The 26,937-nt window shown below is 27.5% G+C and overlaps 2 long non-coding RNA genes across 2 annotated transcripts; both read right to left on the bottom strand.

Annotated features, from left to right (window-relative positions):
• Window positions 1-2,742: 2,742 nt before the first annotated feature.
• Window positions 2,743-11,714, bottom strand: LOC136086477 (uncharacterized). Its single transcript, XR_010641358.1, has 2 exons — window positions 11,412-11,714; window positions 2,743-3,091 (listed from the first exon to the last, which is right to left on the bottom strand). It is a non-coding gene; the product is annotated as an uncharacterized LOC136086477 (long non-coding RNA).
• An 8,866-nt stretch (window positions 11,715-20,580) lies between these two features.
• On the bottom strand, window positions 20,581-26,156 carry LOC136085730 (uncharacterized). Its single transcript, XR_010641146.1, has 3 exons — window positions 25,903-26,156; window positions 20,974-21,042; window positions 20,581-20,751 (listed from the first exon to the last, which is right to left on the bottom strand). It is a non-coding gene; the product is annotated as an uncharacterized LOC136085730 (long non-coding RNA).
• Window positions 26,157-26,937: the final 781 nt, after the last annotated feature.

Consider the following 26,937-nt stretch of genomic DNA (forward strand, 5'->3'; position numbering starts at 1 on the left):
TCTTCCACCACTAGATTTGCGTTTGATCGATTTTGTTTGAGAAAAACGTTGAATAACACGAGTAACGGTGTATGAATGTATTTGCAACGATTTTGTTATCGAATTGTAGCTACTATTAGGATTTTGTAAATATTTGTGCATAATTTTTTCTCTAACGTCTTCTTCTTTTGTCATCTTTAAAACTAATTTCAAGTTAAATACAAAAACTAATATATTTTTTACTCGTTGTAAACAAAATACAAAACAATTTAAAAGATTTTAATGCAACCACTGAAAAAAATGACGTGCTTGTTCTTTCACATTTATTTCGTGTACAAACATTGAGTTTATTTTGTTTATTAAATAAATCTTTTAAGGGGGGTAAACTGTTTACGTTTGAAATAATTCGTTAAGCATGTTTTTGTCTACTGAATAGTTTTTTTATCATGGTTGCGTTTGTGCTGCACCAAGCAATGTTCCCATAATTAAGGTACCTGTGAATAAAAGACAAGTATATGTTTTTAAGACAGTTTTGGTTTAAAAACCTTTTAGCTTTATATAATAAGCCATATAAGCTATATAAGTTTTATATAATAAGTTTTTTGAAATTTTGTTTTCTATTATACTTATATGTTCACGCCGTGAAAGATTTTCGTATTGAAATACTCAAATGAACGCCAAACAGTGCTCTCTTTTTATAATAGAATTATCAATAAAAAGATGGGGAAGTTTTAATAGAATAACCTTTTTTTTCGTGGAGTCTATGAAAAAGAGTGTATTTGGTTTTAATTATATTTAAGGATAGTTTATTCGACTTGAACCATTCAGTTAAATTTGTGAGTTCCTTATTGACTGTTTCAAATAAGAAGTCGATGTTTCTATTAGAGTTAAACAAGTTTGTGTCATCGGCGAATAAAATTGAAATTTAAATATTAGAAAACCTATGTAAGTCGTTTATATAAACAAGAAAGAGTAGTGGTCCAAGTATTTATCCTTGAGGAACACCACATGTGACTGTCATATATCATGACTTTCCTTCGCTATACGATATATATTGTTTTCTATTTGTTAAGTAACTTTTAAACCAATCAATATTTGAGTTTTTATGCCATAATTTTTTAGCTTAGCTAAAAGAATGTGATTAATTTTTTAGCTTAGCTAAAAGAATATGATTAACTGTGTCAAACGCTTTGCTGAGATCTATGAAAACTCGAACTGTGTATATTTTTTCATCAAACGCTTTAAGTATGTCAGGAATAAGGTGAATAATGGCATGGTCAGTGGAATGTCTTGACTTAAATCCGAATTGTTTGTTGTCAAGAATATTATTACTATTTAGAAAAGAATAAAGTCTATAAATAAAATACATAATTCTAATAATAGAATAAAATCTATAAACAAAGTACATAATTCTTTCTAGTATTTTTGAGAAACAAGGAAGAATTGAGTTCGGTCTTTAGTTTACAACGTTTGAAACATCACCAGATATGAAAATTGATATAACTTTTGCAATCTTTTTTTTATTTTTATTTTTATTTTTTTTTTTTTTTTTAGGTGCCTCAAGAAGTCCTAAATGGTTTGTCACAGAGCACCGCGGAAGTGCATTTAACCGGGAAGTTCACGCCTACTTCCTTACCGTGAAGCGAAAATTTGTCCAGAGCTCATTTCGATCCTGGATCTCCTGCTTATAAAGCAAGCGCTCTAACCACTGCGCCACGGCCGCACAGCACAATTTTAAATTTTTCAGGAAAAACGCTTTGTTTTAATGATAGATTAAAAATGTGCAATAGTGGAATAGTTGCATATTTTATTGATTTTATAATGACGCGACTACTGATATCATCATATTCAGAACTTTTTTTAGATTTTAACAAAAACATTGCATCCAACAGTTCTCTTTCCATAAGTTCATCATTGTCCATTTCATTGGTATTATTAGAATTTAAAAAAGATTCGAATTTTACTTGTGGTTTCTATTCTTGATGCTAAATTAGAACCTTCATTAACAAAATACTGAATAAATTTTTCTGCAATTAAAGATTTATTTGTAATTAGTTTATTATTTGGTTTAGAATTGATTGGAAAGCTATTACGATCAAGATTTATTTTCAAATTACTTCATTAGTTATGTTCCAGATCTTTTGCGTTTCATTTTTGTGTTTATTTAACTTTTTACGCAAGTATTGCGTTAAAAGTTAAATAAACGAAGGGATGTGAATTCGGCTGTTGGTTTTTACAACCAGGTCGCTGTGCATGCTGGCACTTCGTTTTTAATTTTGTTATGTAAAAAAAAATTTTAAGTTATGAGACAAAAAATTCAAGTTTGGATAACACAGGATACATACTAAATATATATATAAAAAAATAATTTTTTTGAAAAAGACATTTTATTTTGACAAGTCTTATTCACTGTAAGTCAACAGACGGCTATATAAAGCAGTTTTCATCACATTATAGTTTCTTTATTATATGTAGTTACCGATCGAAATAAAAATATACTAGACATCAAGTTAAAACACTGAAGAGATCAAAATTAGTAAAATCAGAAAAATTTCAAAACAGAGTCATTGATTGCAAGTTAAACATTATTCAAACAATACAATCTTCTGGTATACTATATTTTAAGTTTTAGATAGCAGTTCTTTATGACTTTAATTACAATTAACTAAAACCTTTTACATTATATCTTACTTAAGGAATGTTAAAGCATGGCGTAGGCAGCGAGGTGGGGTAGTTTAACATCTTATCAAACATTTTAACTTGAAAAATGAAGTTTATGTATAAGTTATTGATAAGTTTTTATAATATTAAATTTAACTGAATCAATTATCCCAACTTTTAAAAATGCTTATAAACTATTACATCAATGTGCCATTCAAAATAAATGGGTAAAATATTACTACATTTACTTTTATTTGCTGCAAAATTTATTAATACCATTTTATGTAGCGCAAATACTCTGGCTTGAATGCAAGTATATTATTTAATTTTTCAGGGCCTTTCCGCATTTCATAAACTTTTCGTAATCCGTCTTTGCAGATAAAATAAAAGTTGCCATCTTGTTCACTTTTTGAGTACCACCCGTACGAACACCAGCCAGGAATGTTTATTTCTAAATAAAAATACAATAAAGTAAATCATACAAACATAAAATATTTGCAATTGATTTGTTTAGTGAATGAAAAATCTAAAAACATGCGATACCATGGTAATAAATTATGCAGGGACTTTAAATCTCATCAGTTATTTCATGATATGAATTGCGTTTTAATGCAGTAAAAAGAAAATCAATTTACTTAAAAATTAAACAAACATATTGTTTTGAACAAAAAGTGTTTTTTAATTTGTTCAATTAAAGTAGTTTACGGCCTCCTCAATTTGAGGGGGTGTAAACTTTATAAGGTAAACTTTATAAGGTCATAAAAGCCGAACAGCATAAGATTAATAAATCAAATTTAAAATTCGAAAATGAATATATCTTAATTTTAAGATTGAAAAAAATTTGACTTATCGCCCTCCTATTTGGAATGGGGTTGGGGGGCTAACGCTTTGGGGTTTTTGTTGCTCCCAGTCTTCAATCTTATTAATGTTTCCAAGCAAATGTTCTTGTTTTGGTGAAACTTTACAAGTACGCATATTTCTCCGACAACACTCAAGGTATCTCACAAAATTTTACATTTTGTAGTTAGCAATTTTACGGCTAAACTAAGAGAATGCCCTTGAAAGTGAATGGCAACAGCTTTTAGCTGTTCAGCAAGAATTTGAGCTGACACCCAAATATTTCGTCCCAATTATATTAGATGTCCCATCATAGGTTTGACCCCGGCAATTATTGAAGCTTAAGTTAATTCTAATGAGAATATTTTTGATAACAAGTCAAATAGTATTGCTATTAATATTTTTCAACTCGTAAAATCCTATAAATTCTTCAAAAAGATTCAAATCTTTATTAACCATTCAAATTCAAAACGATAGCTTGCTTACGTCAGTATCTTTCGAAGACAAAACGATAGCTTGCTTACGTCAGTATCTTTCGAAGACAAAACAATAGCTTGCTTACGTCAGTATCTTTCGAAGACAAAACAATAGCTTGCTTACGTCAGTATCTTTTGAAGACAAAACAATAGTTTGCTTACGTCAGCATCTTTCGAAGACAAAACAATAGCTTGCTTACGTCAGTATCTTTTGAAGACAAAACGATAGCTTGCTTACGTTTGTATCTTTATCGAAAATAATGAAAAAGTACTTTTGTGATATACCAAATCTTGGTGAGTCTGAAAACATTTTAGAGCTTTTTTTCTATAAAAAGAAAACTTTGGGAATATGTAATTTAAGCATCTTCTTTATTTCTCTGATACTTCAGGTTTCTTTTTCTTTCTTGAATAACAAAAGAGTAGCAGAAGACAATGTCAGTTTTAAATAAAATGCGATCATTTTAAAGAAAAATCAGGGAAAAAACCCTAAAGATAGTAGTTTTTATTTAATTTGAACTTTTTTAACTTGACAGACAAATCAAAAATGTATGTATCTTATCTTTCACCATAATGCAACCATAAAAAATCTTTGAACCAGTTTTGCTGAATGATCTCAAACTCTAGTTTTTGTTTTAGCGAAAACATGCTGTTGATAGTTTCTTCTTGATGAAATTTATTTAAAAAAGAAAACTTTTCATGTAGTTTAGTAATAGTCGCTTCACTTGACGCATTTATATGAGGAGGCTTTTGAGGTAGTTCACTAACTGTTGCTTCACTGGACGCATTTATCTGCGGAGGCTTTTCAAATAGTTCATTAAATGTTTCTTCACTAGTCGCATATGGTACGTATGGTTTTCGCTTGAAAAAATATGCAATTATCTTAATCACGTTGTTTGATTTGTTGAATAGTAAGAAAGTGTTTGACAAAAACTTATTTTAATAATATCACGGGCGTATATGAGATATAATCTTATAATATAGTATACTATAATATAAAATAATTTAATAGATAAATATATAATACATAAATTAAAAATATATTAAAAATGTTTGGTGTTACCTTTATAACACTAATAAATTTCTATGTTCTGTCTGTTCTATGTGTTTCTATTTATATAATTGGATTCAATTTTTTTATCAACAAAAAAATCAACATTACTTAGCAAATTTCTTGTGGGAGCAAAAGGGGTCATTATCCCCTCGGCTTCCCTGTCACCGTGGCCCATATTTTAATGGTGCTTTTCCAATGACATAAGACAAGAAAAAAATATTGAATATTAAATATCTTAATGGAACTTTAAATAAACGTTTATACTCTAAACAATAGTTGGTTAAATCTTAGTTTAATTTCTAAATAAACAATGTGGTTCCAAATCAACCATGCATGTTCTCTTCCTTTCTGAACTTTATTAAATTTTTTTAATTATTCAACACAATGTAATTTAATATAATTTTTTTAAAAGCCGTCAATTTTGGTATCAAAACTTACTACGCCCCACAGTGCGGCAGAATTTACTTTTACTAAACTAATTATTCATCATGAAAGAAAGGTTTAAAGGCCGTTTTTGAACTGTTTACTAATTTTAGGATTACGGTTTTAATAGTTACATTAGTTTCAATTTTGGGTTTTTTATGAAGATCTAAATTGCTAAGCAACCACATATTTTATTACCATAATAAATAAAAGCTGGACAAAAATAATTACTTTATCAGATAACTCCCATAAATAAAACCATTTACCAGAATAATCTTTTTATCAACTACAAATTGAACTGATATCGGTTTTTTTTGTAGCCATTGTTTGTTATTCTCTTTGAAACACATTTTAGAGCTTTTGTATATAACGCCACCTTTGTAAAAGATGGGTTATGAAATTAGACAATTTTTTATTTGCAGTTACTTTAAGTTCATTTGTTTAATTATTTTCAAATTAAGTTTAACTGCAAATTAAGTTAAATTTGCAGTTAATTTAAGTTCATGCTATTTACAACCGCATCACATACGTTAGGATCATAAAAAAATATCAATATTTTCCATGTTTTAACTATATAAAAATATAAGTTTCATTTATAAAATTTTATAAAAATTTAAGATGTATTAATACTAAAATTTGTAAAATTTAAAATGTATTAATATTAAAAAGTTTGTAACACTAGTCTAGTTTCGCTAAGACCTAATTATTACATAGCCATTTAGAATGTCCTCGCCACATAAAATCAAATAAACCATCTAAAAAAAAGAACTTAAATGGTTGTTTAAAATCGTTTTATTTAAAAACACTTTTAAACGAAATTTAGAGCTTTTTCACAAAAGTCCCCTTGTCAAAAATGCTTCATGAAATTAGATAAGTTAATAACTGCAGTTAAGTACATGCCATTTACAACTGCATCGAAAAAATTAGGATTAGTTTACTTTAAAATTAGGATAAGAAAAAGTTAGGATTAGTAAAAAGTTAGGATTAGTTTAAGTTTTTATGTATTATACATAAATAAATATAAATATTGCCGCCTGGGACAGCAACCCTAATTGGCACTCGTATTTATCAAAATTTTCCTATATTATAGACAAACGACTTTTTTTTTGTTTATGTTTTGTTTCAGATCCCTTCTTTTTATTTGGCGCCCCTTGGATATCTGCCGCCGGGACAAACTGTCCTTTTGCTCTCCCCCTTACCCACCCACCCCCTTCCCTCCTCTCGGCGGCCCTGTTTTTCATGTATTTACTATATAAAACTATGATTTACATTTACAAAATTTTATAAATAGGTATTTGAAGATGTATTTATATTTAAACAAGTTTGTAACATTAATTTAGTCACACTAAAAAACAATTACTAAATAGCCTATTAGAATAAAATACACATGTTTTCACCACATAAAGTCGGATTCATCATTTTAACTTTTAAAAATTATTATTAGAGACCATGCAGATTATAGACCAAATTTATAAAGATAATATAAATATTGAAAAAAGTTTTTTTTCAATATTTATATTATCTATATAAAATTTAAAATATGTCGTGTTTGAAATTTTATTTGATGTATCTTACGTGCAAAATAGTGTTGAATAGTAACATATCATACAAAATAGTGTTGAACACAAACAAAATAGTGTTGAATAGTGACAAAATAGTGTTGAACTAGACACATCGTACGTGAAAAATAGTGTTGCAAATGCTCATTTGAAAGATAATACTTAATTCTATTAAGTTTGCAATAAAAAGAAAGGTTCTAAACATAACAACTATTTTATGCTTTCAGTAACACAAAAATTATTTTTAAACTGAAAAAAAAATTGAAGAAAAAATTAAAAAAACAAGAAAAAAGTTTTTTATTCAACAGCTAAGAAGCATACGTCATGATAATTATAGAAAAATATATACATTTTATAAAAGTTGAATGTTTAAGCTAGAGAATAGTATATAATAAAGTAATTTTTAGGAATGTATTTTTTTTTACTTCAGAAGTTCCTTTAATGAGCCAATATGTCAAAAGAAAGGTGCTTTAATGAGCCAATATGTCAAAGGAAAGGTGCTTTAATGAGCCAATATGTCAAAGGAAAGATGCTTTAATGAGCCAAGATTTCAAAGGAAAGGTGCTAATTGATCTTCCAACAGCTACTTTACAAGCTCTCTTGCTCTCGCATATGAAATAACATTATCTAATCGCAATCATTGATCCATACAATAAACTTACTCCACCAGTCGATGCTATTCTGAAAGTTGATAAAGATAGATTTGGCATTACTCGAGTTCTACCTATATTTGAGTCAGATTTGCAAAAGATTCAAAGTCCTTATTCTGATGCAAGAGACTATGCAAAGTTATTTCTAGATTTAAATAATTACCCAAAACTAATTGTTAAAATGGTTACTAAAAGAGGACAAAAACAAAAAACCCATTTATCACAAAACAGTTGAAATGGCCATTCATAATACTCTCATTTTTTCATCGTAATCTTTAATAATCATGACCAATGCACCAAATAATAATATTTTTAAAATTAGCTTCTGATTAAAGTCATTATTTTTAAAATGACCAATGCACCAAATAATAATTGGCGTTCAATCCAGATAAAAATTAGCCCCACTTTTACGCCAGCTTTCATAATTAATTTTGACTCGCAAAACTAGCGGATAACATTTAGATGATTAGCTGTTTTCCAACGTAGTGATTGTTAACATTGAAACAAACTCAGAATTTATAGCCACATTAAATTCAGAAACCTTTACTAAAGCAGTAATAAAAAAAAATCAAGAATGAATTGCTGTTATTGCAAGATCAAGTTAGTACATGTTGCTGTATATTTTTTTAGTGTGGTAAAAAAATTAAACATTAAATTTGCATCATGATGCTTAATAATCACAAAATAACTCATTAAAGAGGCAAAAATTGGAATCCTAGAAGTTATTATTATAAAAGAATTATTCAAAAGGAAGAAAACAATTAATTTGGTGTTTTAGAAGATAACGGAGGCTTCGAAACAGTAAAATTGGAGGACAGAAATGTTTAATAAAAAAAACCATAGTGCCACCTTGTGAACAAGAGGATCCAATTTAAACTTTTCCAAAAAATTGCAATAATGTTTTTGCAGGTCATTAGGGCGGGTAATTAAATAACGCCCTAGTATTGCTAGTCTCTTAATGCCGCAATAAATTAAGATTGATTTAAAACTTTTAGAAAATAAAACAAAATACTAAAATATGTTTTGAACGGTGCGGATGCTTTTTATGAATTGAACAAAGTAAATGTGATTTTCTTATTCGGTATTAAAATGTTCATTTATTCCTACGACAGGCCAAAAAAAAATTTTTTTTCAAAATTCTAATGTACATGTGTGTTTTATTGTAAACTAAAACATTTTCTAGCAATAAATGCATACACTATACAGTACAAAAACGGTTTTTCACTATAAGCAACTTCACTATATGCAATTTCATTATGTGCAATTTCACTGTATGCAATTTCACTGTATGTAATTTCACTGTATGTAATTTCACTGTATGCAACATCACAAAAAACTAAGTATTAAGTAGCATAAAAAGCTATTCTTATTTTATGTGAAGGTGTTTGCAAATAATGTTGTTATGAATATAAACATAAATAATGTAAGTAGAGAATTAACTCTAGTAGATATAAACATAAATGTTTCAAGTGCTGCAGGTATAATTATAAATTGGGATAGGTTTTTTTTATCGATGGTTTAGTTAAGTTTATTTTTTCGTTTAAAAGTATATACAATGTACAAGTATAAGAAAATAAATGCCTTGAGCAAGAAAAAGGCGTAAAGTAGCTTCATCACCGAGCCCAATATAAAAAAGTTTATTATTCCATATCTAAAGTATTTACGAAAATTACAATTCTTAAGTATTTTATTTACGAAAATGACAATAAAATATTTCCAAAATGACAATTTACGAAATGACAATTTTTGGTGTTGTGTTTCACTAAGAAACAAAAACAAAAAAAATAAAACAAATAAGCGTTACGAATAGTAATAAATTTCGCCTGTTTTAATTATAAAATGACTGATAATACCAATTTTCTGCGGATAAGTAAAAACTGTTTATTGATCAAAATGAAATTGATCTACTTAAAGACCATTTTATTAAAAAACCTTATTCTATAGTTTTTACTTCTAGTTACCTATAATGTATCAGAGTTGTTTCTTTCTCAAATAAAAACAAAAAAAAATTTCTAGGTTTCGCTTTTGTCTTCATGTTAGCTGCTTTGTTAGTCATTATTCAAAAGAATGGAATAAAAAACACAAATGCAACTTTAGTTACCAAGAAATACCAGGTGGTATAGAGACTGATGGAGACAACATGTTGTGGAGTCGATCTATTGAAAAGTTTTTGAAGATCTATTCTACAAAACACTAACTTTTATGGTAATTAGATTATAATGATGTGAATAATATTTATTAAAAAATCAAGGCAAAAAACATGAATGCTTTGTATAAAAAAGTTGGAATACGTTTGCGTAATCTAAAGAAAATAGGAAAAAGGTCTAGCTGATCGTGAAAAGTTGATTGGTGCAACTATTATCTTATTGCCTATAAAAAATTTATTTCTTTTCAATCCGACTAAACAAACATAAATTAAAAGTATGAAATCTTGATAAAAAAAAATTTTAACATCTTTGCTTCCAACAAAGCTGCAAGCAACCACTATTAGAGTTAAAGGTTATTGGAAGAGAAAAGATGAAGTTTATAGAGAAAGATAGCAATTGTCAGACAACTTAAAATAATGCAAATTATATGAATCAGGAAAGCAATAAAAAGGAAGCGAATTCTAATCAACTGATATTTGAGGAGTTTTTGGAGCACTTAGGAACAATCACAGAAAAAGGATGAGACTTTATTGAGTGACGAAGAACACAAGAATGAATTTTAGTTGATAGCACAAGAGGCACTAGCTCAATGAAGAAGAGTGTCCTTCGAGTTGTCCTTCGAGTTGTCCTTCGAGTTGTTCTTCGAGGACAACTTTTATACTACGATTGGAAAAGAAAAACTCAATAATCTTAAAGATATTACCTGATACATTGTAATAAGAAAGCTTAAAGAGAAGACCAGCATGCCAACTGTGACAAAGAAACCCGTGCTTCAACATACAGACCTGGTTCTGGTTTATCGATATCAGTTGTTAGAAAAATCAAGCCAAGTTATGAAGATTTAAGCAATGAAAATTATTTAATTTATGGTCATAACCAAAATAACAATGAATCATTAAATATTCTTTTTTAGAACAAAAATACTTAAGGCAAGCAACATATCGGAAGACACCGGTAAACATCTAAAATCTGGAAGTGGTATAAAGATAAAAAACTTTAATAGAATATATATAATTTATTTATATATATAATAAATATTTTATAAAACTAAAATCTTAGAGTAAGTTAAAAAAGATTCGGTTACTTTTTCACCCCAAAATATGTAAGATATGACTCTCTCTTTCTCTCTCTCTCTCTCTCTCTCTCTCTCTCTCTCTCTCTCTCTCTCTCTCTCTCTCTCTCTCTCTCTCTCTCTCTCCCTCTCTCTTATATATATATATATATATATATATATATATATATATATATATATATATATATATATATATATATATATATATATATATTTATATATATAACTATGAGTGCGTGTTTAGATGTTCACTCTAACATCATACTGGAATAGCCTTCTTGGGGCTTTAGTACATACATTAATTAATTGCATACCAATTATGCATATTATGATTCCGACAATTAAAACGTTTAAAAACAACGTCTTATTCGTCAAACGTCAAATCGTCAAATCGTCAACGTCAAATCGTCAACGTCTTAAACGTTCAAAAGGCATCTTTTTATAGTCCTGTGCCTACTGGGTTGGTATGCAGTTAATATGACATATTGTCGTTTCGTATCACAATAAAGACATATATAATGGAAAATCTAGATTTTCAAAAAATCATTTTTCATACTTGTATCAATAAGCTTGATAATGTTGCCATTAACGCATAAGTAAAGAAAGTCGCCATTAAAGTTTAAACCATTTTTAGCTTCACAAACATTTTCAGCTGTTTTTTTATACAATGTCTCTTTCGATTCCAATCCGTCTTTTGATCTGAGGATCAAACCTCCGTCCACTACTTCATTGAATACAAAAAACAAAGAGATGATGAGCTTAAAGATCATTTTTTTACCTTCACAATATTTTGCTCTGATCTTTATAATTTTTAACAAGATTTATCATCGCGTTAACATCCTTTCAAGTTTCATGATGTGATTAATATTCATTCAAGTCTTTTTTAAGGACTATTGAGTGTAGCCGCGAATATCTATCACGTGGTTGAATGCTGCAAAATTTAATTAATTTTTTTTGATAAAATTTTTTAGTATTAAGTCTGCTATAAAGGTTTTTTTAAAAACATATTTCTTAAGTACATAAGTATTTAAAAAAAGATTATCGTAAAATGATGTTAGAAGTGTTAGTAGAGCGGCAAAAAGTTTATTGCCATGGCAAAAATAAAATGAAGAAAAGTATACATTTGTAATCATATCTATTTTAAAAAACGTTTCCGTTTTAATATTGTTCTAATAAGAAATACCGTTTGTAAGAAATTTTTTTGGTGAGGAAAAGGTAAACAGTTTCTGACGTAAGACTCTGAATAAAATTTGGCTTCGTTTGACTTGTTAAGTAAATTATTATAAATTAGCTAATACTGTTGATTTACTATTCTACTAAATGTTGTTGAATTAATATCGTTCATTAAGGTGTAATTTAGTAATGTATTTAGTTTGTAACTAATGTTTTTGAACAGTTGAGCAATGAATATAAATCTCCTTGATTTACACAAAAGATTTCTAAAACCAGAGAAAAATAATGGAAATGATCTTTGGGCAAAAATATCAGATGTATTATTATCTAGGCTCGATAATGTTTATAATATAAAATTATACTTGGAAGATACAACCTAATGAGCGATTGGTATTGATTCGACGACTAACTTTATCTAAAAAGACCAAAAATCCTTTTATGGGAGAATCATCTTATAAATGTTTTTAGTAAAATACTATTATAAGTTAGTAATAATGTCTAAATAGAATATTTTACAGAAAATTACGGTAATTGATTCTTGGCAACAAAAACACCCCAATATAACCTATTCATCACTGTTGAGGAAAACTTTAGATGACGTACTTTTTTGAATTGAATAACCTCATTCTAAAACTGACCAAAACTTTTTAATGAAACTCAAATTTCATCAAAAAATCTCCTAATGCCTCAGAAACAATTACCATGTAAAATTTAGAACCACCATTAAAACGAGGTTGTACAAAGCGATTGCAAAAAGTCAATTTCTCTACAGACCACTATCTCTAACGCAGGTCTAACGCAGACCGCGTTTTTAGTAATTGCAATTAATTAAAGTTGTTTTTATTAAAGAGTGTATAAATAAAAGTATTCTATATAAAAATAAATTATTCTTATATATATTTTATATACACGCGTATATATATATATATATAATATATATATATATATATATATATATATATATATATATATATATATATATATATATATATATATATATACACAATACTAGACATCTGTAATTTTAATTTTTACAAGTGATTGCTTCAGTTTGCATTTGTTCGAAAATTATATTTTTTAGAAAAATTCGTTGTTAAAATATCAAAAAATACTTTTGACAGATTATTCTTATATTTATACACAAAAACTTTTTTATTTACTTTTATTTGAATTAATGCTAAAGGTGATACTAAAGCTATTATTAAAATAAGGTGATACTAAAGCTATTATTACCCAGTAGACACAGGGCGCAAAAAAGACGTCTTTTAAACGTTTTTTTAACGTTTCGGACGTCTTTTGAACGTTCAAAAGACGTCTTATTTAGGTCCTGTGCCCACTGGGTAAAATAAGGTGATACTAAAGCTATTATTAAAATAAGGTGATACTAAAGCTATTATTAAAACGTTAAATAATTTATTTTAAAAATGCAAATTAAAAGTTTCATATATTAAAAACTAAAATATACAAATTTTGAAATAATTTGTTACAAAAATTTTTTTGCCTTGCTTACCCACATCTAAAAACACTTAAAAAAAAAAAATACGCAGAGTGCAATATCTCAAGATAAGGTCATTTATTTGCTCAAACGTTTTACAATAGCATAGGTCTTATATTGATGTAGGAGTTGTACTAGAATCATCTACAGTATGCATATAGTTTAGGAGTAAAGGCAATTTAAACATGATAAACCAGCTGCGGGTGTCAGATGGGGGACAAGCAGGCATTACTACATATTTTATATTTGAACCTAGTTCTAGTAAAACTCCCTATGAATATAATAAATACATCCTATAAAATTTCATTTTAATTGCACCTTTAGATCTTAAGATATTTAATTTTACGTAATCGTATATATTGAAAATTTTTAATTGGTAAAACACGTTTTAAAAACAATAAATTTTGCCAGTCAACTACCTGGTTGTTTTTCTAATTCATTTTCTATGTCTGAGTAACGTAAATTTTTATATTTTTAAGAATTTTTCTTCGTTGTATTCCTTTTTTGATGGTTTTCTCCTCATAATTCTGATTCGTTCATTGTTTTTTTTTAATAAATCCTTTATTCATAAATTGTCGGACAGGAATTTTTAAACGTTTAAAAACTTTGCAAATACCAGTAGCACCTTTATTAAACTGTAGTATTGCAGATGAAACTAAAACCTTTTTTCCAACAAATATTTTTGTGGGTATTTTTTTACATACTATAGAATTTAAATCTTCATTGTTGCTTGGGGTTTGTCCGTGTAAACAATTGGAAAGCAATACGTCGCTTGAAAGATCATGAAAAATTGGGAGAAGAACTTTCAATCAGCCAATGGTATATTCAATGTGGGTTTTTATTTGTTTTGATTATTAAATCTATCTGTTTGCAACAAGCACCAACTGGTTTTGGATTGAGAGCAGAATTGATAGCGTACGAAGGGATTATTTATATTACTATTATGAAATATCACATCCAAACAGATTTCTTCATTAGGTATAAAAGTTTATTCTGCCTCATCGCCATTCCATAATATTTTTGAAGTTTATTTATAACTTTATCTGTCAATCTTTCTGCCCCATTTAATTTTTTTACATCACTTAGTATTTTTTCCTTCATACTTTGAAGCAAACTGCGGCATCGTGTACTTAATCGCTTCTGGACGTGTCTGACAAGTTCTAATTTTTCAATTGTTATTTCTTTGCCATATGATTTAGAAGACTTGACTTCATTAAAAGATGATGTGTCATCATCACCATCATATGAAGTGTAACGCAAACCATAGTTTTTTATTGATTGAGAAAACATAACATTGCACTACAAGACTACATAGAACCTGAAGATCTTTTGTAATTTACTTTGTCGATATGATTTGTTTGCGAGTTCAGGTACCCTGGTTTGTTTTTTTCCTTTTCCACACTTTACATTCTTTGCAATATTTGGATAAAATTGCTGTGTCTAAACACTTTCCGTTTTCTCTTGAAATTAAAGTTATAACAATTTTCATTGACCAATACCCACGTTTTTGCCAAGTACCATCAAATGAGACCTGGCAATTTGTAATGCTATTGTTATCAAAAGTATTGGTAGCAAGTAAACTCTTTGTTTCTAAAGCAGTATTGCTCATGCTTTCTGAAGCCACATCTTTATAAAAAGTATGTAATTTATTGTTTATTATTTGATCCCTTTCTATTTTGGAAAATGTTTGATAAAGTTACTGTTTTTCTACATTTAGGAGAAAAAATAAATTTTACAAGCTCATTCGGAAGAATGGTTAAAGTTTATTAGAATGTTATAACCATTGTTGTTACTAAATTAACAACTGCATTTTTTGTTTTTAAGTTTCCTTCACTTAAACAAAGTTTTTTAAACTGCATGGCTTTATCATCAAGTTTGTTGTTTATTTCGAATCTGTTACCTGTAAAATTTATCTTTGTTTTCAAAGGCTTTACCATCTTAAAAAACCAACTTATATAATTAATAAATGTTTTTATAACTCTAAATAAAATAAATAAATAAGGAACACCACCAAGCAATCAATTGCTGTATTTGTACTTAGGTGTCTATTTCACTTTAGAATTTGAAACTTGCAGTCGTGATTTAATGAAAATAATGTGGTTTCAGCTAATGGATTTAAAACATTTTATTAAAAAACTTAATTGCAAAAATTCAATGTGACCCCTTTGAATTCTCCGTGATAAAACCTTATTAAATATTCCTAAATACTTTTTATGTTTTTCTCTCATTATTTCACTTTAGTTAATTGAAGGCAGTGGGGTGCGACTCGGCAAAAATTGCATTAAATTCTTGTAATTGCTAACGCAAAGGCTTCTGGAATGTGTAGTACAGCCAGATTTTGAACATAAACAACAAAATAATAAAAAAAAATTACAATTTTTACTTTGTTTTAGCATGATTCAATCAATGTTAATTTATTTTTCTTTTCATTTACTTTAAATTGTTTAAATATAGTATAGAATACTCATCAAGGTCTGCCGGATTTTGCGCAGCTCCTAATTTTCGGCATAAACGATATATATATATATATATATATATATATATATATATATATATATATATATATATATATATATATATATATATATATATATATATATGTATGTATGTATGTATATACGCACACATACATATAAACATATGTAAACACATTATATTATATAAATTTATGTATGCATAATTTTTTATTTTAGATGTAAATATTAATAAAACAGTTATAAGCAAAAATAAGGCAGGAATCATTACAGTTTTTAAGGAAAAACTGAAATTATACTTTTCTATATAATCTTCAAATCAAAACATGCATCATATCTAATACACTTTGTTGATATACAAACTTATTATTATATTAATTTTCACAATCGTGACTTAGCGCATGCTATAAAATTTATATATCGTGAGCTCGTGCTATAAAAATTGTTTGTATTATTCCTAAATAGTAAAATATATTTAGTTGAAAAATGTTTATTCATTTTTTTGAAATTTGCTAAATTGAAATTACAAATTTCAAAATCGATATGCTTAACAATTTTTATTTCATATTTAAGATGAGGAAAATTGAAATAAGAAATATATTTATAAAAACATAAAATCAATAATGAATGCATGTTAACACTAGAAGGAACGTTTGAGTTGTTTAATACTAACAGAGCTCAATAACTAATTCATACAGTAGTTGTATAATTTTGGGCTACTAAATAAAATCTCTAAATATTAAAACATTTACAAAACTTGAATATAGCCTCACCTTAGTAAAGTTAAAATAAATGTTCGTTTCATATAACTAATATTTTTAGTAAACCTATTAGTAATAGGTTTACTTTGTTAAACAATATAACATTGTTTGTAAACAGATAACAATGTAACATTTGAAAACATATGGAAGAATAAGTATAGCGCTTCATGGCATTTTTAATAATTTTTTTATATCTTGAACAACAAAAATAACAGTGAATGTTGTTTTAATGATTCAAAATATAACAAAAATACAAACATTAAAAATGCCATAAAAAACTATTATTATACATATATATATTTACATATACATACATATATATATTTCATCGTTTTTTAAATAAATCATTAAATTTTTAAATAAACAAAAATGGCTGCTATTTTTATTGAGGCATTATTGTTTAAAATCTTCACAAAAGCATTATTCTTTACAAATCTGTCAAAACGTCTTCATGTAAATAGTATTGTTTATACATCTGGCTGTACTAGACATCCCAGAATCCCCGTTCGCTAAATTACAAGAAAATTTGCGAGTCGTACACCACTGATTCAAGGTTTTGGCAACATTAACGGAAATTAAATGTTTGTCTTAGTTAATGGAAGAGAGTAAAGCTTGTTTTATCTTGTGACAATTTAAAAATAATTTATTAGCTTTTAACCGTAGCTTAAAACTTTTGAATTCATTGTTCATTGTTTTGAACATTATTTTTAAATTGTTATAGAAATTTTTAAAGTGGTTATAGAATAAATTTGTATGGTCGGCATAAATAATCGATAATATTTTACAAGAGGTTATACTCATATCATTGTTACATTTAAATTAAGTTCCAATCTCCACCTGCCCAAGATATTGTTTTCTGTTGAAAAGATAATTTTTAACCCTATTATATTTAATGCCTTTAATGCTTTAACTTTGAAAGTAAAATTTCGTGATCAACAGTATAGAATCCCAGGGCACAGATATTTTATTGGCAAGTTCAATTAGAGCATGTTCAGTATACCAGTATTTATAAAATCCGAATTAATTTTATTATAATGGCGCATTTAATTTTATGTAATCATAGATTCTATAACAATTATTTTTAAAATTACTGGAATTAGCGATACAGAACGGCAGTTGCAAACAGTATCACAATCATCTCTTTTGAAAACTGATTGAATTTTGGTGATTTTAATTTTTCATGAAATATACTAATTTATATAAAGATGTTGTTAAGTAAAAAAAAAGGTTTACTTATACTATTCTTAACATAGATGACTAAAATACTGGTAATGTCATCGCACACATATGGCTCATTACACTTTAGTTCTACTAGTGTATTTTTGAACTCGTGTTTTTTTGCTCCCAAGTATTCATCAAAAACTTTAATGGGCTAAATGATGGTTTGATAATTATTGAACATTCATTAACATTTGATAAGAAGTTAATAATAACTATTACACTTGATCAGGTAAAACAATTAATAAAATAAATTTAAGAATGAAATATATATATATATATATATATATATATATATATATATATATATATATATATATATATATATATATATATATATGTACTTTTTTTTTATTCTGATTCATTCCCAACAAGGATGCAAGCAACCAATATTAAGTTGGGAGTTACTAGAAAAAAATAATAGAGTTATAGAGCAAGGAAGTGGCTGACAGGAGTGGAGAGACTTAAAAAGGTGAAGGTTGTATGAATCAGATAAACATGAAGATGGGAGAGATTTCTAAAGGTTTGAAGTGCGGTGATCGAAACTAGACGAAGTTTTTGGAGCATGCAGAGTCAGGTACAGTAAAAGAATGAGACTTTGCTGAATGACGATTCAAACGGAAATGAGTATTAGTTGATGGTACTAAAGTTGATAGCTCCTTTAAACAGAAACCATGATAGTATTTGTAGAAAAGAGAAAGAGATGCAACTTTACGACGATGCGAAAGAAGCTCAAGCTTAGAATATAGAGTGGGTCTTAGAATATAGAGTGGGAATATAGAGTCCAACTACGTTTAAAATGTAATAAAAATAATAAATAGCAAAAAGTTTTATAAAATATTTTAAAATCTTAAAATAAAAAACGATTTAAGATAAATACTTTTCCATAAAGTATGTACGCAAAAATATAGAAATATTTAACCCCCCTCTTACCTTGCTCCCCCTGTTCCCATAAATATTTTTAAGTTCTCTTCCTCCCTTTCTCTTTCCTAAAGAGCTTTTAAAAAATACTAAGTCGGTAAATGTGTAAAAAATTTTCAAACATTATATTATAATACATCGTTGGACCATAAACCTAGCCTTAAAATATATTAACAAAGTGAAAATTTTATATAACTCAGCTCATTCTTCAAAATTTTATGTACATTTAAGTAACGAAAGTTGAAAAAAAGGAGTAGCATTTTTGTTGTTGTTGTTGTTGTTGTTGCTGTTGTTGTTGTTATTAATAAGGTGCTCCCAGAAGTTAGTCCTGACAGTCATTTATCACATTTTTTTGATTTTTTATATTGATCGTAGAAATAACGTCGTTTATAAATACAAATTAAGTTTATGTGCTCTAGGCGAAGATTTTGTTAACACTAAATTGTTTAAAAAAAAATAAGTAGACATTTTTTACCTGTTTACAATTTACATCCGGTTGTTCTAACTTCCACGGGGAAAAAGAATTTACTTATCCTACAGTATTTGTTTTACCTTTTATTAAAAAAAACACCCTTGAAATTGTAGCATTGTATGAACTTGTAACTTTATGTAAATAAATTATCTGACCCTTCAAAAACAAGTGGACGAAAAAAAAAAGAAATCTAAGAAGAAATAATACAAAAAATAGTTGTTTTTTCTTATTTATAATTAAGGTTTACGTGCAATAGCGATTGCTCTTATATTGACGTATTTTCATAACTTGGATGACGTTGGGTTTGCATCGGAAAAAAAAAATTTCAAATATTTCACATATTTTCAAAAACGCGATGGTTTCACATACGTTAGCCCAATGTATGTGTGCTTGCTGGGATGATGTTTTCTATAAATAAAAAATCTAATTTGGAAAAAGATGCTTTCAAAGCCACTTTTAAGCCTTTCGAACTTGCATCTTCAAGATCTTTACCGGATACCAATGCCAATTCAGGAGCACCTAAAAATTAATAAATAATGAAAGAGCTCATTTTTACATAACTTTAAACTTTTTTATTTTTAATATTGAAACTTAAATGTAGGAAATTTAAAGGTCTATCCCAGTGAAAAAGCGCACATGGGATACGCGTGGATTTTTTCCACATGTAACCCATGTGGGGATTATTATTTTGTCCCATGTGGGTTTCATATGGTAAATCCCACATGGATTCCATATGGTAAATCCCATATGGGATACACGTGGGTTTTTACCATATGTAACCCATATGGGGATTATTATTTTGTCCCATGTGGGTTTCATATGGTAAATCCCACATGGGTTTTATGTGGTAAATCCTACATGGGATATAGGTGGAAAATACTACATGTTATAGATCTTAAATGCCACATATTTTAATCCAAATGATATAAAAGTAGCCAATACTAGACAAATGAAAGTCCGAATGCTTCTATGATAATTTTTAAAATTCTTTTAATTTAAAAATTACTTAAATAGTAATTTAAAAATAATCATCGAAGCTTTCAGAGAGGCTTAACTTAATCTGGTATTTGCTACTTTATCCCATTTGGTATTCAAAACGTGTAGCATTTTTGATCTTTTACATGTGATGTTTTCCACCTATAACCTATGTGGGATTTACCTTAAACTATTATGACGAAATTTTATAAAATTAAAAAACGTGTTGCAAAATGAATTTATTTTAAAATAAATGCTAATAATCAATACATCCAAAACGAATATTAAAAATATTATTTTTTCTTTTGCGATTTACACGCCGTTTTTTGTCAATTGAATTAATTAAATCGCTTCGGCTTGTATAATACCAAGGTTTTTAGTATCTTCTAACTTTCTTCAAACATTTTCTAAAAAAAATAATATATAAATACAAATATATATATATATAAAGAGAGAGAGAGAGAGAGAGAGAGAGAGAGAGAGAGAGAGAGAGAGAGAGAGAGAGAGAGAGAGAGAGAGAGAGAGAGAGAGAGAGAAAGAGAGAGAGAGCAATTTTAATTATTAGCCAGTTTGAAGTCATTAATGACTACAATATTTCACAAATAATTATTTCCTAATTTATTACTTACAATGACTAACGTATTATGCGTAATTAAACACATATTATGCGTAATGAGCTTGAACCCCTGAGGAGAATCCTGAAAAAAAGTGATCAATAAGGATAAGTAGTTAAACAAAAAAACAAAAACAAAAATGTAAAAACCTACTTTTTCAATGATGTAGACTTCTATAATCACAGGCCTTGACATCGCGCAAAATGCCGTAAAAACTGAAGGCCGATTAAACTTTCACTTTTACTTATATTGATATATTTTTATATTAGGTAGGGTGTAATGGCAGTCTATGTTTTCTAATAATAATCTCTAGAAAAGACGGAAATATAAAAAGGAAACCAAAAAATTGTTAAAAGATAATCATATTTTTCGTATTTCAAATTTCATTAAGAATATTTATGTAATATTAAATAGTATCAATAACAAGCAGAACCATAACAAAGTATATATCTATATATTAAAAAGATAACTGTATTTTTAATTTTTTTTGCTAAAAATGGTAACAATAAAAATCACCAACAATAAAAAACACCAACAAAAGTTGATTCAAGCAAAAAAAAAGTTTTATCAATATATCTCAACAGGGTTAAAGTCCTTATACTTGGCAACTTGTAGTCAATACACAAACAATCATATAAACTTCGTCGCATAGCAAAATACTCATATGCTCTACATATAATATCTGAAGTATATAAAACTTTACCAACATTAACTTTTCTCATAGCATTAAGGTGTTCGAATAGAATATTTGACTGAAGCGAACTTTCTTTATTTTTCAAAAATCTAACTGCTTCTAATAAAGCTGATTTTGTTTTAATTAACTTTAATTTGTTTACAGCTAAATATGAAATATTACAAATTGTGCCATTATGGTTAGCTACAAATGAATAATCATTGAAAATTACTAAAATAAATAATGGAACACCAAGTTTGTACAATTTTGATTGTATGTGCAAACTTTTTTTATTAAGCTGGAAAACAATAACATCGTTATTATCACTTAACAAAGATTGAATATCGTCAAATATAAGTTCATCCTCTTTTAGAAAATCATTTAACTCATCTGGTAAAATGTTTCGAAAACCGCTTAAAGTTACATTTTTTCTAACTTTACTTGCTGGTGTGGCAAAACAACTAGGCGGAATATTTTAAAAACAGATGGTGGGTTTAAAGGTCGTTGCTTCCCATATTTGCTTTCAAAAGGTGCTTCATTTGGCCAATGCAGTTGACATAATGCTGTATAGTCTGTAACAATAAAACCAGTTCTTGGGATAGCTTCACTACATCTTTTTCTCTCCTCTAGATTCTTCGGGAATTTATAAATTGATATTTTTGTCGTAGTTGAGTATTGATATTTTTGTTGTAGTTGTGATTGATATTGTAGTTGTATAAATTGATATTTTTGTTGTAGTTGAGATAGTTCGACTTGCAAAGAGATACACAGCATTTTAAAGGCATTTTTAAGGCATTTTAATTATTAAACAAACTTATCGTTAGTTTGACAATATTATTACCTTACAATGTTAACGCCTTGAACCTTTCAACGTTATCGTCTTGATGTTGGGCTATCTAATTTATAAACTAATCACATTTTAAAGATTTATTAAAAAAGCGCAAACACAAACTTTCGTCTAATGTTAATAGATAAAAATGTAAACACAGTATTAGGAATTGGCCTTCAGTTTAACAACTTTGCTGCGCGATGTCAAGGCTTGTTATTATAGAAGGCCGCGGTCACACATAATATAATATTCTGAAACTAATAAACAAACATCTAAAATTCTATAAGTAAATTTATTCTTTGATCGTTGCCTTCATATCCTATCTTATTTTCATATCATAATCTATTATGGAATTATTTATATAACATATCACAACAATATTATTAAATTTGTGATGTTCAAATATCATATGAACATTCTCTAACATGTTCATATGATATTTGAATATAGTTCTTGAGTATATTATCTGCAAACAATTGACTGTTGCAAGTTCTAATGTTGTCAAAAACCAAGCATGCATGCATGGGACACTGCAATGTCCCACAAAGAAATGCAGGTTTGAAAGTCAAATTTTTTTTATTAAAAAAAAAAAATTAAAATAGGGGGGAGATAGGGAGGTTTCTGTAACTTTTTTTAGGTTCCAAAACTTTTAACTTTATATATAATAAGGTTCATAAAACTTAAGGGACTAAAGAAGTACATTGAGGAACAAAAACAGGATATTTACAGAAACTTTTAATCTGGAGTACCACAGTGTAATTGGGAATAAAGTCTCTGGGTCCAGTATTTAAAGTAATATGATCTAAAGTATTATATAAAATAACTGCATGCTTTAAAATGCATGCAGTTATACATATAACTCCTGATAGTTAACTATATGTATAACTAGTTATACATAAAATTTATTATACAAACTTATTATTTAAGGTTATGCTTGAACAAATTAGATCCAATTAATTCAAATTCAAGATTTAGTTCAAGTTCAAGTTATTTGTTCATTGTTTTTTTACTATTTTAAATTTATTTGTTCAAATTTGTTAACTAGTACTAATTCTTACCACAGTAAGAATATTCATCATTGTTGAACATGATTTTATTAGTAACTTAATTTTACTATCAACATACTTTGACAACACCCTTTACATTTTAAATGATGACAGCTTTACTTTTCTATTGATGTTAAATTTATTACGTTTCAATAACTCAGATTGAATTTTAACTGAATTATTGTAAGCTTTGTAAGGGTTTGTTGTATATCAAATGGTGTTGTAAATAAAGTAAAAATAATATATATATATATATATATATATATATATATATATATATATATATATATATATATATATATATATATATATTATATATATATATATATATATATATATATAGTATTTAGGCTATGAGATCATCCATAAATGATGCCAATAGATAGAGGGGCAGTGTGAGTTTAACAATAATTGACAATGGGGAGGGGATGTTGAGACCAAAATAATGTCAATTAAAAAATTGAATTAAAAAAAAAAGTAAAATATTTTATTTAAAAAAAAAGTAAAACAATTTATGCTAGCTATGAGCAGGTTTTAGAGGTATTTACACCAACAATGTGGTCTAAAAACTTCTTGCTTTTGTTGCTTAAAACTGTAGAGGATCATAGGAAAAACAATTTAAATTCAGAAATTAGCTTGCTTATCTGAAAAAACAATTTATGTTTTTTTTTTTTACTTTTAGTACTGTTGAGAATAAATGTATAATTGAACCAGAAAAAAATTGATGGTATATGCATTTTTTATATTATATTAACAATTCAGATATATCATCATAATACGATAACAAAAACTGACATCATTTTCAATGGGAGATGGCAAAAAATTGACTGAGTTTGATAAAGGGTGAAGTTGTTCAATAAACCGGGTCATCATCTGACATCATTATGCATAGATAACCCTACAATTTAAGTAAAATAAGTAATCAATTTGCCTCTTTAGAAAGTGTAAGAAAAAAGCATTGTTATGCTGAGAACCTACCTATTGAGCAAGCTTTGACCACCTATTTTATAAATTTGAGAGACAGAAGTGGAAGTGTGAATCGCAAAAGAACTAATAACAATGCTCTAAATTAATTTTAACTTTGTAGACTAGCATTAATATAGTATTTAGTAATAATACATGATTTTTATAATTTGTATTTATTTCCATTAATCATCAGTTGTCAGTCTCCATTTTATAGAATGAATTAAAAAACTATTTTTTTATAGTATTACATATATTTTTATAGTATTTTATAGTAATAATAATACATAAATACTAGTTTCCTAATGCTGTTATCATCACAATGTTAATGGTATTCGTTTTAAAGTGAAATTTTGTATCAATTTTATTGTTTTAATGTTATATTTATATATATATATATATATATATATATATATATATATATATATATATATATATATATATATATATATATATATATATATTATTTTTACTTTATTTACAACACCATTTGATATACAACAAACCCCTACAAAGCTTACAATAATTCAGTTAAGATTTAATTTGAGTTATTGAAACGTAATAAATTTAACATCAATAGAAAAGTAAAGCTGTCATCATTTAAAATATAAAGGGTGTTGTCAAAATATGTTGAAAATAAAATTAAGTTACTAATAAAATCACGTTCAACAATGATAAACATTCTTACTGTAGTAAAATATAGTACTAACTGATAAATTTGAACAAATAAATATAAAATTAACAAAAACAATGAATAAATAAGAACATTAACTTGAACTTTAACTAAATCTTGAATTTGAATTAATTGGTACTAATTTGTTCAAGCATAACCTTAAAAAATAAGTTTATGTATATTTTATATATTAATAATAATTATATGTATAACTAGTTATACATATAGTTAACTATCAGGAGTTATATGTATAACTATATGCATTTTAAAGCATATTATTTTATTTAAACATTACTTAGATCATATTACTTTGAAAACTGGACCCAGAGGCTTTATTCTCAATAACACTGTGGTACTCCAGATTAAAAATTGAAAAGTTTCTGTAAATATCCTGTTTTTGTTCCTCAATGTAGTTCGTAAGTCCCTTAAGTCTTAAGGACCTTATTATATCTAAAGTTAAAAGTTTTGGAGCATAAAAAAAGTTACAGAAACCCATCTCCATCCTATTTTTTTCTTTTTTTAATAAAGAAAATTGGGAATTCTTTGACTTTCAAACCTGCATTTTTTTGTGGGACACTGCAGTGTCCCATGCATCCAAGATTGGTTTTTGACAACATTTCAACTTGCATCAGTTGTTTGCAAATAATTTACTCAAGATCTATATTCAAATAACTATTATATTATCCTAATAATAAGTCTATTTGCACAAATCTCAATCTTATTTCTATAAAGAAAGATAAAAATTATTCGTGGCACTTACATGCTTGCTTGCCATTCTCTTTATTAATATAAAGTATTTTCACACAATATAAACGTAACGCAATGCAATGTCGATTTAAAATTTTTTTTAGTTTCCAGCTTTTAAATTAAATCCCATGCAAATCCCACAGGAAACCCACGTGGGATTTCCCATGTGTGTAAATACCATATGTTTCCCACATGTAACCCATGTGGGATTACCCACATGGGTTTAAGGTGACAAATTTCCATACGGATACCACATAGGAAAATCCGTCCCACATAAATCCCATCAATCCCACACGGAACCCACGCGGAACCCATGTGGGACGCGGTTTTATTTTTCACTGGTTACTACGTTACTCATTTGGATATTACATAATATTCCACTTTTTAAATGTATATTTAATTCATCTAATTTTTTTAAAAATCAATATTTTAAAATTTATTATTATTATTATTTAATACTTATTATGACTGGACTTTATTAAATAATAGAATTAATTTATACTTTCTTAATGTTAAAGTTGAAAAAAAATCTTTTTGTGCGATTTTCATTAGAAACAACTACTTTTTATTCATTCATTTATTCATTCCTTTTCATTGATTGTTTTTGCAGAGCTACTACTATTTTTTTTTTTTTTTTTTTTTTTTTTTTAATTTGTAGTTATTTTAGGTGCTCCCAGAAGTCCTTACGGTTTTATCACAGAGCACCGCGGGAGAGCATTTAGCAGGAAGTTTACGCCTCCTTCCATACCAATGTCGCTTGTTGGGCTGGAGTTGGCGTCGAATCTCGGACCTCTGGGTTCTGAGCCAGAACTCTAACCACTGCGCCACGGCTGCTCTAACGTTGTAGTACCTTATTCTGTCAGTACTATTATATATTTTGTACACTTCAATGTTTTTATCTGTTAAAGAAATTTGCATCTTAGAGTTATGCTAAGAGATTTTAGCGACTGTTTTTCTTTTAGCATAAAATTCATTCACTAATGAATACTGTGCAATACTGCCAGATTGTGCAATACTTCCAGATTGAGGCTCTTTCTTCACAGAATTA

The sequence above is a fragment of the Hydra vulgaris genome, chromosome 10, assembly GCF_038396675.1.
Source record: "Hydra vulgaris chromosome 10, alternate assembly HydraT2T_AEP".
NCBI lineage: Eukaryota > Metazoa > Cnidaria > Hydrozoa > Anthoathecata > Hydridae > Hydra > Hydra vulgaris.